The sequence below is a fragment of the Ovis aries genome, chromosome 19 (genome assembly GCF_016772045.2).
Source record: "Ovis aries strain OAR_USU_Benz2616 breed Rambouillet chromosome 19, ARS-UI_Ramb_v3.0, whole genome shotgun sequence".
Taxonomy (NCBI): Eukaryota; Metazoa; Chordata; class Mammalia; order Artiodactyla; family Bovidae; genus Ovis; species Ovis aries.
Genome location: NC_056072.1, coordinates 53,249,818 through 53,263,023, shown reverse-complemented (window position 1 = coordinate 53,263,023; position 13,206 = coordinate 53,249,818). Strand labels below are relative to the sequence as shown.

At 46.6% G+C, this 13,206-nt stretch overlaps 2 protein-coding genes across 10 annotated transcripts in view; both read right to left on the bottom strand.

The window, feature by feature from the left end:
- The window catches only part of FYCO1 (FYVE and coiled-coil domain autophagy adaptor 1), a 158,907-nt gene that overhangs the window by 137,936 nt on the left and 7,765 nt on the right, over positions 1-13,206 (bottom strand). The window contains exon 5 of one of the 3 annotated variants that reach the window (XM_060402603.1): positions 1-13,206. This exon is cut by the window's left edge and continues 19,614 nt beyond it. The exons of the other annotated variants lie outside the window; for them this stretch is intronic. The gene's annotated coding sequence lies outside the window, so the exon portion shown is untranslated. 3 annotated transcript variants of the gene reach the window in all.
- Positions 1-13,206, bottom strand: part of XCR1 (X-C motif chemokine receptor 1) — a 73,982-nt gene that overhangs the window by 53,011 nt on the left and 7,765 nt on the right. For 3 of the 7 annotated variants that reach the window (XM_060402610.1, XM_060402614.1, XM_060402613.1), the window contains exon 3: positions 1-13,206. This exon is cut by the window's left edge. The exons of the other annotated variants lie outside the window; for them this stretch is intronic. The gene's annotated coding sequence lies outside the window, so the exon portion shown is untranslated. 7 annotated transcript variants of the gene reach the window in all.

Genomic DNA, 13,206 nt, shown 5'->3' with positions numbered 1-13,206 from the left:
GTCATTTAGTTATTCAGTTGAAATGGTGGGAGGCAGGGAGGAGCAGGGGCAGTTGGGGATTGGGGAGGGCAGGAAGGCTCCATGAAAGAGGGGGTGTTTGGGCCTTGGAATGGCACCAAATTCACTAGGTAAACAACCGAGGACATGATGGTGGCTCTCTGCTGCTCTGCAACCCTCTTTTGCTTAGGGGCATGGAGTCACAGCCTCCTCTTGGAATCTTTCCTGCAGTCTCTTTGCTGCCATGCCTGCATCCTTTCTCTTGGGGAGGGGTGGGGAATGCAGTGGTGGTTTCCATGGTGCTGTTCCAGAGAGAATGAGTCGTCCTGCTCAGGCCACACTGTCTCTGTGACACCCCCGACTTGAGGCGGGGATGGGGTTCTGTGGAAAATGGCTGCGGTTTGCAGAAGCAACTCTGGAAACATCTGTAATCTTCCATTGCTGGAAATGACTGTGCTTCACGCTGAGGTGGGATGGCTTAGGTGTTAAAAGCGGGCTCCGCCACGAGTACTCTGAGACCATAGAAAGAGACCCCCCCAGGGGCACACGGAGTGGCTGTTTCAGGGCTGGCCCTGTGATGAGAGTCGGCTGCACACTTCCCCTGTGGGCTGAGTCCCTACAATGCATCTCAGGGGCTCTGGACCCCAAAGAGAACTTCAGACATCATTCACAGAGATGAGAACAAGCTGTATCTGGCAGGTTCACCAAAAAAACATCCCCTCTAACTGAACGAAAGGCATCCAATCACTCCAGCAGGAAAGCAATCTCTCAGGTCTGGAAAAAATTCCCTCTGTGTCATCCATTGGTCACCAGCAGCTCCCTAATCATTTCCTTTTGGAAACTGACTGTGGAATCTCCCGCAGAATTTAGGGAAGAAGACCCAAGCCTCGCCCAGTTCTTAGTGCCTTGCCATCACCTATGTAAGGGAAAATTTTAAAACTCAGCTTTCCTGGTGGCCAAGAAAGCAAAGAAACTTCCTCCCTTGCTTTGATGCATGAGAAGCCTGATGTTGGTGAATCCTCTGTCCCTTAAGATGGAACTTAAGTATCTGTAAGAGCTAAGGAAAGCCTTTTGCAGCTTTAAAACCCAGGAATGTTGTTTAAGTGCTCAATGTTTTTGAGATCTCTTTGAAAGATAAACACCAAGTAAGACAGCTCCCCTATCTCTTCGTCACCATGGAGTTCAGTCTGGGCACCTGCTCTAAGCTTGTCACGGTGATGAAAGTCGCTCAGTCGTGTCTGACTCTTTGCGACCCCATGGAGTTTACATTCCATGGAATTCTCCAGGCTAGAATACTGGAGTGGGTAGCCTTTCCCTTCTCCAGGGGATTTTCCCAACCCAGGGATCGAACCCAGGTCTCCTGCATTGTGGGCAGATTCTTTACCAGCTGAGCCACAAGCAAAGCCCAAGAATACTGGAGTGGGTAGCCTATCCCTTCTCCAGCGGACCCAGGAATTAAACCAGGGTCTCCTGCATTACAGGAGGATTCTTTACCAACTGAACTATTAGGGAATCCTGCTTGTCACAGAGACAAAGGCAATTCAGATAGAGGCAGTTAGCTAGCACAGCGGCCCCCGCCTCCCAGTTAGCAGGTGAGCTTGGGTGAAGTATGAGAGAACGCGCAGCAAATGGTGCTGCCCGGGCCTCCCACTGTACGACAAGCTGCCATCCGTCTTAGGCGCCCGTTCACAATGGGCTGTAGTCACTAGGTAGTACCAGAATGAGAAGCTTTCCTTCCGCCTTTGTAATCTCATCAGTGGGTGCCTGTGACACATTCTGTAATCTGGTTTAACACTTATTCGATAGGAAGCCTGGTTTCTTTCCTTTCCACGTATGTGGAGAGGATTCTCTGGGCTGGCAGGAGGTCTAATTTTCCCCAGTATCTGTGAGCAGCAGATTTGCAGCTGGTTCAAAGGCTGTCCATGGCCTGATGCTAGTTACCCTGGCTTGTGGGCAATCCTCCAGTGCAGTGTGCTTCATGTTTCAGGACACCTTCACTCAGGAATACACAGTTCCCTCTCTCTGTTGGCTGTCCCCTAGGGCAGCCCTAAGTCGCACCTTCCCAGTGCCACAGGGATAGGACGGTGGCCCTTGTCCCAGCAGTCCCTCCCCCAAAGGCTGGCAGCTCTGGGCTGAGTTTAGTAACCAGGCTCGTCTCCCGTCTTACAGGCCTGCCACACAGTGCTTCCAGGCCTTTCTGGCCAGGGCTGTCCAGGGCCGAGATGCTGCCAGATTTATCACCGGTGCTAGGGCATCTGTGCCAACGGGGCCCTGACATACATCAGCGAGGCACCAGCCTGCCCTCCCACTTGGAGAGCTGGGCCAGCGGGTGGCAAGGAGGTGTGCTTTGTGGTACCCTCCACTTTGGCAGGAAGATCCTGTGCCTGGCAGGGTAAGGAGACCACACCAGCGCTCAGCTGTCAACTCTGCTGGCCCTTCAAAGGCAGAGGAGACTCACTCTCCAAGACGTTCTTTATGTAAAGATCTCTGAGCCCAAACCTGGCTCTTTCCAGGATGTTGGCTGGCGCGGTGAGTAAACGAGAATGGAGGGCAGGCGACACAGGCTCTGGAAGATTCTGGGCCCCCTTCTTCTCTCGCTGTTGTTCTCTTTTCCTCTATGGGCGTAATCCAGAGAGAAACCAGGGGTTAGTTTTCCTTCGAGCCATTTTGACACAGCTTCTTGCTGCCCACGGAGGTGCACTGTGTTAACATCCCTAAGAAATCCTAGCCCCCTCTTTTCACCCTGTTCAGGGCTGTAAACTCTAGGATAACTCATTACAGGGTCTGACCCCAAATCATTCATATGTGGCCTTGGAGGGGGCCATGGGGAGAGGTCTGTGTTTTGGTCACATGCCAAGTCATACGCAAGGATGAGGATGCATTCTTGAGGACAGATTCAGGGGGAAAAAAAAAATTGTCACCCCCTCAGTCTGTTCTTGACCTTAGCTCCTTCTCACTTTCTCATGAAGACAGAACGTATCGATTTCTTCTCTTCTCTAAAAAAAAAAAAAAGAAAAAGGACTTCCTCTCAAGATTCTGGTGATTGGTTTGAGGATCCTTTTGGAGTGAGAAGAATTAAGGTGAAGAAACAATTTCAAGGGCACACCTTATTATACACAATAGATATACCCTAGAATAACGATTTCTGTGCGGGCAATTCCTTTTCAAATGCAGGAGGTAGGCTCTATTATGAAGTCTCGTAATACGCCTGCTTGAGAGGAAAGCATCCAGGGATAACGGGATCACTGATCCAACCACTTCCCCATTTTGAAAGCTGAGCTGTTTACATCCTGGATGCTCCTCTTCAGCGCTTTAAAAAAATACTGTGTTTTGCTGCAGCATCCTGAGCTACCTGTCTTCACTCTGTGATGATAAAAGTAACGCATGCTCAAAGTATCGTTTTTTATACAGAAGCTTTTTGTTCGAGTGTATTCAAATGTATCCGCCTTTTCCTTTATGATTTGCATTTCCTTTACGCATTGTATTTCTGTGGCAGCCTGCATACACGGCCGCACTGGTTCTGATCCGACTGTCCTCCCTCTGTGCGGTGGGGGGTTTCTGCAGCCCCTCCTGTTAGGAGGTGCACTGCCTCCATCCTTCCTCAGTCTCACTGCTTGCTCCGGCCAAGGGAACGCGGTGGAAGCGATGCTGTGGCAGTTGTGAGCGCAGAGGGCGGCGCTCTCTAGCAGTTCCGCCCGCCGCCATGGAAATGAACCCCAGCTGGCCTCCTGGATGATGAGATCGTATGGCCCCGACGCCCGTGGCCCCAGCCAATTGCCCGTTTCCAGTTAACTGGCAGCTGGCCACGGTTCACGGGTGAGCCCCGCAAGGACCATAAGCACTGTCCAGATAAAGCCGGTCTGAACGGCCAACCCACAGAATCATCAACAACAAAAGATGGGTGTTTCAAGCCATTAAGTCTGGGACTGGTTGTTTAGGCAGAAATCTTTAAGTAAAACATGTCTTGCTGAAGAGAGTCTTTTTGGTCTTGAGATCCTAAAGGGAATTCTATAATTCTTTTCTCAAAGTTTCTTCAGTTTGCTTTTCACACCAATGTACCATACTCAATCTGGAATTATTTTTCTGTATGAGGTAAAGACCTAATCTATATCTGCTCATTGCTTCCTATATTTTTGAATGCTTGAAATATTTCATAATAAATATTAAAGTCATTTAAAAACACAGTGACTACTGAAAATTTAGAGAAATACAACAAAAATGAACTCAAAACTTCGCCAATAGTAACACAACTTAGCAATAACCATTTTTAATGTTATGAGGTATTTTCTTCTGATCTTTTTTCAGGGGGTAGGTGAAATAGATATCAAACTGTTACCATTCTTTCTTCACTTTGCACTGCATCACATTTCCCTATGTCGTTCAGTTCTCCAAAATAATTTTTAAGATCACATACAGTTCGTCATACGGGTATACTTTATTAACCAGGGACATATTGTTAGGCACTTGGGCTGTCTCCCACTGTTCAGTATGAATGTTAGTACAGCATTGAATATTCCTGTACAAATATCTCGGATTAGTTCTTTAGGATCATATTTAGAAATGCTCCTGGGTGAAAAGGTAAGAACCATTTTAAGAGCTAATGTACAGTTAGTGAAAGATACGCTCCAGAAAGGCTATGTCAGTTTCCACCCGCCTCCACCGCCTGTCAATGAGCAGGTCCATTCAACCACATGCTCCATCCCCACGCTTTTGCTAAGATGAATAATCCAACCTCAGCTGATTCATTTAGTCAGAACAAGGTCACACTGTGATGAGAACACAAAAAGTGGAAGAAGTACATAGCAAGAAGGAAAAGTCTGTGACAATGAGAATGTATAGTTTCAGCTCCTCCTCTTAAATTTATTTGACAAAGATACTGTCCCAGTTCACTGTCGCCATCCCTGCCCTACTACACACAGCGTGAACCAAGAGTCAGGAACAGATGTTCGGGACCCAGGAAGGATTCCAACTGAGCTGATCCTCAGAGCAAAAGAACACACAGGGGCATCAGCCTCTGCTCAGGAGGGTGCACCAGAGTGGGCAGATGATTGATCCTATCAGTGTCTGTTATTAGCCAGAGGCTGGGAACCCAAAAGTGACCAGCCTACAGAGAAAATTTCTAGTCATGAAGATAAGAGCTCTTATAGGACTCAGCTGCAGGGCACCAACAAAGCCCAGGGACGTGCGCTGCATGTAGCTCGGGATATCAGGGACAACCTCTCAGAAGAAGGGGTGTCCAGGGTGGTCCGTGAGGAGTAAGCAGGGCTTAGCCAGGCAAAGAGAGGAGCGGCCTAGGCTCTAGGTAATTACAGGATATCCACAGTGCAAGGCAAAAGCTGGAGAGCTGGTGGAAGGGAGATGGGGAGGGGAAAGGGGCCTGGTCATGGAAAGCTTCCCGTAACTTGCCATGAAGTCACATTCTTTACAAGACCCTGTCTGATCTGGTCTCGCCACATTTCAGACCCCATCTCCTACTCCTCCCCCACCCCAAACACTCTGCTTCAGTCACGAGCCTCTCTGCTGCTCTTCAACCACACTTCCCCCTCGACCTTTGTACCTACTCTTCTATCTGCCCAGAATGTTCTCCCCCCAGATCTGCATATGGCTTCTAGAAACAGAAAGTCTAAACAGACCTATAACTAGAAAGGAGATTTAATCAGTAATCAAAATATTCTTGATAAAGAAGAGCCCTAGATTGGATGACTTCACCAGTGAGTTCTACTAAACATTTAAAGGAGAATTAATACCAATCCTTCTTAAACTCTTATGAGGCCAGCATTATCCATTATACCAAAGCCAGATGAAGAGACAAGAAAACTGCCAACTAATATCCCTTATGAATACTGATGCAAAAACCCTCAACAAAATACTAGTAAACCAAATTACCAGCATGTTAAAAGGATTGGAAATCATGTATGGATGTGAGAGTTGGACTGTGAAGAAAGCTGAGTGCAGAAGAATTGATGCTTTTGAACTTTGGTGTTGGAGAAGACTCTTGAGAGCCCCTTGGAGTGCAAGGAGATCCAACCAGTCCATCCTAAAGGAAATCAGTCCTGGGTGTTCATGGAAGAACTGATGTTGAAGCTGAAACTCCAATACTTTGGCCACCTGATGCAAAGAACTGACTCATTTGAAAAGACCTTGATGTTGGGAAAGATTGAGGGCAGGAGGAGAAGGGAATGACAGAGGATGAGATGGTTAGATGGCATCACCAACTCAATCTACACGAATTTGGGTAATGGGAGTTGGTGATGGACAGGGAGGCCTGGCATGCTGCAGTTCATGGGGTCGCAAAGAGTCGGACACGACTGAGTGACTGAACTGAATTGAAAAGGATTATACACCATGACCAAGTGAGATTTGTTCTTGGAATGCAATTATGGCTCAACATATGAAGCTGAATCAATATAATATGTCACATTAACAGAATGAAGGAAAAAACCCACATGATCATCTCAATTAATGGAGAAAAAGCTCTTGACAAAATTCAACACTCTTTAACATCTTTTCATGATAAAAACACTTGACAAGCTAAGAATAGAAGGCGTGTGTTTCAACGAAATAAAGGCCACATATAAAAAACCCACAGCTAACATCATACTCAATGGTGAAAAAAATGCTTTTCCTCTAAGATTAGAAACAAGAAAAAGATGTCCACTTCTGCCATTTCTACTTAACATTAGAATTGGCAGTTTTAGACAGCTAAGAAAAAAAAAAGTACATGCAAACTGGAAAGTAAGAAATAAAATTATCTCTGTTCACAGATGACATTAAAATTTTTTTTTTACTTCTTACTTTTCAATTTGGATACACTTTTTTTAAAATTGGAAAGTAAGAAGTAAAATTATCTCTGTTCACAGATGACATGGGCTGTTCCCTGGTAGCTCAGCTGGTAAAGAATCTGTCTGCAATGCAGGAGACCCCAGTTTGATTCCTGGTTGGGAAGATCCACCGAAGAAGGGACAGGCTACCCACTCTCGTATTCTTGGGCTTCCCTGGTGGCTCATCTGGTAAAGAATCCACCTGCAATGTCAGAGACCTGGGTTCGATCCCTGGGTTTGATCCCTGGGTTTGATCCCTGGGTTGGGAAGATCTCCTGGAGAAGGGAACTGCTACCCACTCGAGTACTGTGGCCTGAAGAATTCCATGGATGTATAGTTCATGGGGTTGCAAAAAGCTGGACAAGACTAAGTGGCTTTCACTTGAACAGATGACATGATCTTATATACAGAAAATTCTCTCTCTCTCTCACACACATACACATCAACTGTTAGAACTAGTAAATGAATTTAGCAGAGTTGCAGAATATAAAATCAACATCCTCAAATTAGTTGCACATCTATACGCTAACAACTGAACAACCTGGAAAGGAAATTAAGAACACAGCTACATGTAGGACAGCATGAAAAAGAGTAAAACACTTCTATGGAGATGAAAGGCTTGTGAACTGGAGACGACTGTTGCTAAAAGAAATTAAAGAAGATACCAATAAATGTAAGAATATCCTGTGTTCATATATTCAACGTTAATATTGTCAAGATGTCAATACTACACAAAGTGACCTACAAATTCAAAACCCAATGACTTTTTTTTTCAGAAATAGAAAAATTCACAATAAAATTTATGTGGAATCTCAAGGAACCTTGAATAACCAAAATAATTTTGAAGAAGAACTAAAAAGTCTCACACTTCCTGATTTCATAACTTACTATATACAAAGCTACACTAATCAAAACAGTATGGTAACACACGTATCAATGGAATATAACAGAGAACCTAGAATTAAACTCTCACGAATGATTTTTAACAAGAGAGTCAAGACCCTTTGTTATGAATTGAATTGTGTCCTAACAAATGCATGTGTTGAAGTTACAACCCTAGTTGGAACCCTAGGACTTCATAAGGTAAACACATTTGGACAGAAGGTCTTTAAAGAGGTGATTAAGTTAAAATGAGCCCTTTAGAGTGGAACCTTAATTCAATATGATTGGTGTTTATAAGGAGGAAGATATATGGTGGGGGCAGGGGCAGGGGGCACAGAAGAATGATCTTGTGAAGAGATCGTAAGAGGACAGCCCTCTGCAAGCCAAGAAGACAGACTTCAGAGGAAACGTAGGTTTTTGGACTTCCAGCCTCCAGAACTGTGAAGAAATAAATTTCTGTTGCTTAAGTCACCCAATCTGTGGTATTTTGTTATGACAGCCTAGAAAATTAAAACAACATTCAGTGGAGGTTAGGACAGTCTTCTCAGTAAATTGTGTTTGGAAAATTAGATATCCACCTGCAGAAGAATGAAACTGGACCTTTACTTTTTACACTAAATTTAAAAAATTGACTCAAAATGGATCACGGACTCTGAGAGGAAACATAGGGAAATGTTCATAACAATGGATTCGGCAATGAATTTGCCTTATTTCCTAAATATGGCAAACTGCATTTCATCAGAATTTAAAACTTTTGTTCATCAAAGGATATTATCAATGAATTGAAAAAGCAACCCACAGAATGGGAGAAAATATTTGCAACTCACATATCTGATAAGGGATTAATATCCACTATATACAGAGAATTTGTAAGATTTAACGATGACAACAACCCAATCATGATTTTAATACGGGCAAAGGATCTGAACAGACATTTCTGCAAAGATGATATACAAATGGCCAATAAGCACATGAAAATATGCTCACTGTCACTAATCACTAGGGAATTACAAATCAAGCCTACACTGAGATGCCACCTCACACCCATTAGCACAGCTATTATCAAAATACCCGAGACTAACACGTGTTTTGGAGGATATGCAGAAACGGGAGCCCTTGTGCACTGCTAGTGGGAATGTGATGGGTGCAGCTGCTGTGGAAAAAGTAAGGCAGTTGCTCAGAAAAATTAAGAATAGAATTTCCAAATGACTGAACAGTTATTCTTCTGGCTATATATTCAAAAGAACTGAAAGCAGGGACTCAGATATTTGAACACCAATGTTCATAGCAGCATTACTCACAAAAAAGGTGAAAACAACCTAAATGTCTGTCAACAGACGGATGGATAGAATGTGGTATATACACACCGTGGAATAGCTTTAGAGAGGAATGAAAGTCTGACACACGCCACAACCAGGATGAATCTTGAAGACGCTGTGCTAAGTTTAAAAAGACAGAGACAAAGGGACAAACGCTGCATGATTCTCCTTGTAAAAGGTACCTAGAGTACACAGGCAGCTTCAAAGACGGGAGATTGAAGCAGCAGTCATCAGAGACTGATGACGGGGACTTTGGGGTTTACTGGTGTTTGGCTGCATGGTTTGCGGGATCTCCGTTTCCCTTCCAGAGGAACTAAAATCCCTGTGCCCCCCGCAGTGGGAGTGTAGGGTCCTAACCGTTAGACCACCAGGTAAGTCCTGATAATGGAGGCACTTTAGTGCTTTATGTCTAGCTGGTGTGGTGTTTCAGTCGGGGAAGATGAAGCCGTCCTGGAGATGGATGGTGATGGCGGCAGCACAAAAATGTGACTGTGCTTCATGTCGCTGATCTGCACACGCAAAAATGGTTAGAGACCATCTTCAAAACCTGGATGTTTGGGGCAATATGTTACCAAACTTTGGAACTTATTTAAACTTTCTGTTTGAGCTGGCTCTGGCAGGAGCAGGGAGGATACCACCTGGTTCCTGTCAGGCTACCATTGAAGTGAGGCCTCTGTTGACACCCAGGGTGGGCAGACTCCTTATTTCTGCCTGCAGAGGTGGGGGTCCCGGCTGCCTCCAGGAATTCCACTGGTACCTGCTGGCCAAGAAGGGGTAGGAGTGCCTCGTTATTGCCTCCAAATGGCTCCCACTCACTACAAGGTGGATGGGGTGATGGCCTTTTTACCCCTTACAATGGTGAAAGCCCTCACTCCCCAAGAAGCCTCCTTTGTCAGGATGGGTGAGGGCAGCGGGCCTCTGTCAGAAGGGGTGGAGGTAAAGGCTCCCCACATGGTCCCCTCTGACTTCTAAGGAGGGGGGATCTCATTACAGCCCCGTGCAGATGAAAGCCCCCTCCCTCCTGGGCGTCCGCTGACGCCACCCCAGCAGGAAAGCCGAGGGGCACAGGGTCTGGTGGGAGCTCTCTCCCTCCGTGCCTGCTGGCGTCTCCTGTTTGCCGGCCTCTTCAGCTCCCATGTCGGCATACGTGAGGCCAAAAGAGAAGCCAGGGAGCTCACCGCCATGTTGCTTCTCGGTCCTGGGGTACTGGTCAGTCTGCCGCCGGCTCTCTGAGGCAGGAGGGAAACAGGCAGTGCATGCCCTTCAAGAATGACACGGTTGGTGAGGAAAACTGGAGACAGCAGAAACTGGTTCAAGCTGACTGGGTCCAAGATGGTGGAAGAGTTGACTTCTGGTAGACCCTGAGCCTCACTACATGCTCATTGTCATATATTACCCTAAGCTCGAAGACACAGCCACGGGCACCAAGACAGTGCCAAGGCCAACCATCAAAGGTCAAAAGTGGGCCAATTCCTGGACACCGCCACCTTTCCCTGAAACAGGTGAAATAGTCCTTTCACTCGTCAACCTATGAGATTACTGAGTCCACAAATACCAAGCTCCTCATACTTCAGGGCCACTCTCACCGTGTGAGACAAGCTGCATTCTACCTATGGAAGATGCGAGTGAGTGAGTGAGTGAAGTCGCTCAGTTGTGTCCGACTCTTTGCGACCCCATGGACTGTAGCCTACCAGGCTCCTCTGTCCATGGGATTTTCCAGGCAATAGTCCTGGACTGGACTGCCATTTCCTTCTCCAGGGGATCTTCCCAACCCAGGGATCGAACCCAGGTTTCCTGCATTGTAGACAGACGCTTTACCATCTGAGCCACCGGGGAAGTCCCTGGAAGATGTATCTCTCAGTAAATCTACCTCTTACTTAGCACTTGGTCTCTCACGAATTCCTTCTGTGCTGAGACAGAAAGAGCCTGAGTTTCTTTAAGTCCTGAGACAAGTTGTGCAGTTTTGGAAGTTGGGAGGATCAGCCTTGGGCAAGGGAAGTGTAGATCCTGAAAATGGAGGTAAGAAAGGGTCAAGGGTACAGGTAAATGCTAATGAGGCAGAATGACTGTTCCAGCGGTTTCTATCTCCTTCAGGAAGGCAAGGGTGGGTGGTAGGTGATGATGTAAGTGTAGGGTGAGGGGCTGGTGGAGGATGAAGGCGTGGAATAGCCATGGGGAACTCTGGAAGAGTCTCCTCGTGTTCATCTGTAAATAGCAGCCATCAACAGCAACAGCAATCGGTTATGCTAACAATTACTGAGGGTATGCTACTTGCCAGGCTCCGACCCTTTCAAAACCTTAGGACAGGCATACACTTTTGGGATTCCCAGTTACTGATGAGGAAACCAAGCCTTACGGAGATGAAGAGACAAAGATTTCTGGGCCTGAAATAGTACAGCTAGGATTTGTCCTCATGGTGTCTAATTATTGATACAGCTCTCTTGGGTGCTGAGGGTCTGGCTGAAATGACTGCCCATGAGCTTGTGAAGTCCTCACGTGTGGGTGAATTTCTCTAGGGAGTTGGGCATAAAAACAGAGGTGGAACTGCTACACAGTGGCAGGGCTGGGGCCTTCCAGGCTGAGGTGGCAGAGGACAGTGTGGAGAATGTATTGGGAAGCAATGGACAGAGGCAGTAACCATGAGCCCTGATTGGATCAATAATTAAGTCAAGACAGCAAGGGAAATGCCAGGTCCGAGGTGTCAGAGGTCTCGATGGGGTTGAAGGGAGGTGGAAGTGATAGCAACGAGGGCATGAAGAGTAGGAAATAAAGGAAGCTGTGGTTAGTGAGGGAGATGTTAAAGATTTCCTGGTAAAGCAGACCCTGGAGGTGACAAAATTTAGAGTGTGGGTGGCTGAGGGATGGGGAGGGCAAAGGACTTGAGGTCAAGAAACTCAAGGGTGGAGAAGTTCACTTGCCCAAGATCACGCAGCTAGCCACTAAGAGAGATGGGGTTTGTTTTTTTAAAAAAATTCAAGGATATTTAAGAGGAGGCTGTACAAACCAGTGTAGGGCCTACTGGAATGAAATTCTGCAGTGGGGCAGGGATTGGGGGCTCAACTCCAAACAGCAGGGTGAGCAAATGGAAATGTATAGCCAAGGAACAGAGAGTGAGGGGGCAGTGGATGAAGATTACTAAACGGGAATGCCAGAGGTAAACAGGTAAACTCTGTAGGCAGGCCAGGGTGATCAGACACCACCTGGGGCTGGTGGAGGATGAGGAATCTGATCAGGTATGGAGGAGGGAGGTTCTTACTAAACCAACTTAGCAGGGTTCTGGCTAAAACTGGATTTTACAAGGAAGTGCAGAGATAGGCCTAGGAGAAGATTCAGCAGGCTGACTAAAGTTTGGTCAAGCCAAGAATCTTGGTCGGATTTAAAGCAGACTCAAAACCCGGAGAGGAGGAGCTGACAAGTGATGGGATGAGGAACAATGTGAACAGTGAGGGAGGCAGGGCCCAGGCAGATGCCATTAGTCTCCAAAGACAGGGGTCTTTACCAGGGTGGATGAAAAATATACCCATCCCATTAGGAAACAAAGGGTGCTGCTGCAGGGGCCACCGCAGCCACCCCTGCTGTGCACCCGGAGGGGGTGCAGGATGGAGAAAAGCCAGATACTTGCCCTAGGTGGCGAAGGTGCATATCAAAGGAATGATTTCAGTGGGTCTAGACTCTTGCCTTGTCCCATACACAGAAAAGTGCTGAATTCATTAACTGGAGATGTCCAGTTTTTCCTTAATTGACAACAATCTTACGATGTTCTGACTACTTGGTTTTTGTTGCAAAACTCCTATATATCCTGGGCTCCCCCTTACTTCTTTGGAATCGTCCCTCAGAGCTATCTGTCTTCCAGGCTTAAGTCCACAGAAATTCCCTGAGCAAAACAGAATTCTCAGATTTTAGGTTTTGCCTTTCTTTTCAGTGGACACAAGTGTCGGTTAGAGCGGAATCAGGGTGAAAGGATACTGTTACTGAAGCTCACATCTGCAGGGTTTGCTCCCAGACTATGTGCTGTGCTTGGTGCTGGGGAACACTGAAATACAGGGAGCAGGTGCTGCCCACAGGAAACTCACGGAGCACACGTACAAAACAGACCGATAACCGCTAACTGCTACTTGGAACCAGCAGCGAGTGACTGTCTTGGGCTGCAGGGAGGGCTGGGGTGGCAAGATCAGCGTCAGGAGCAC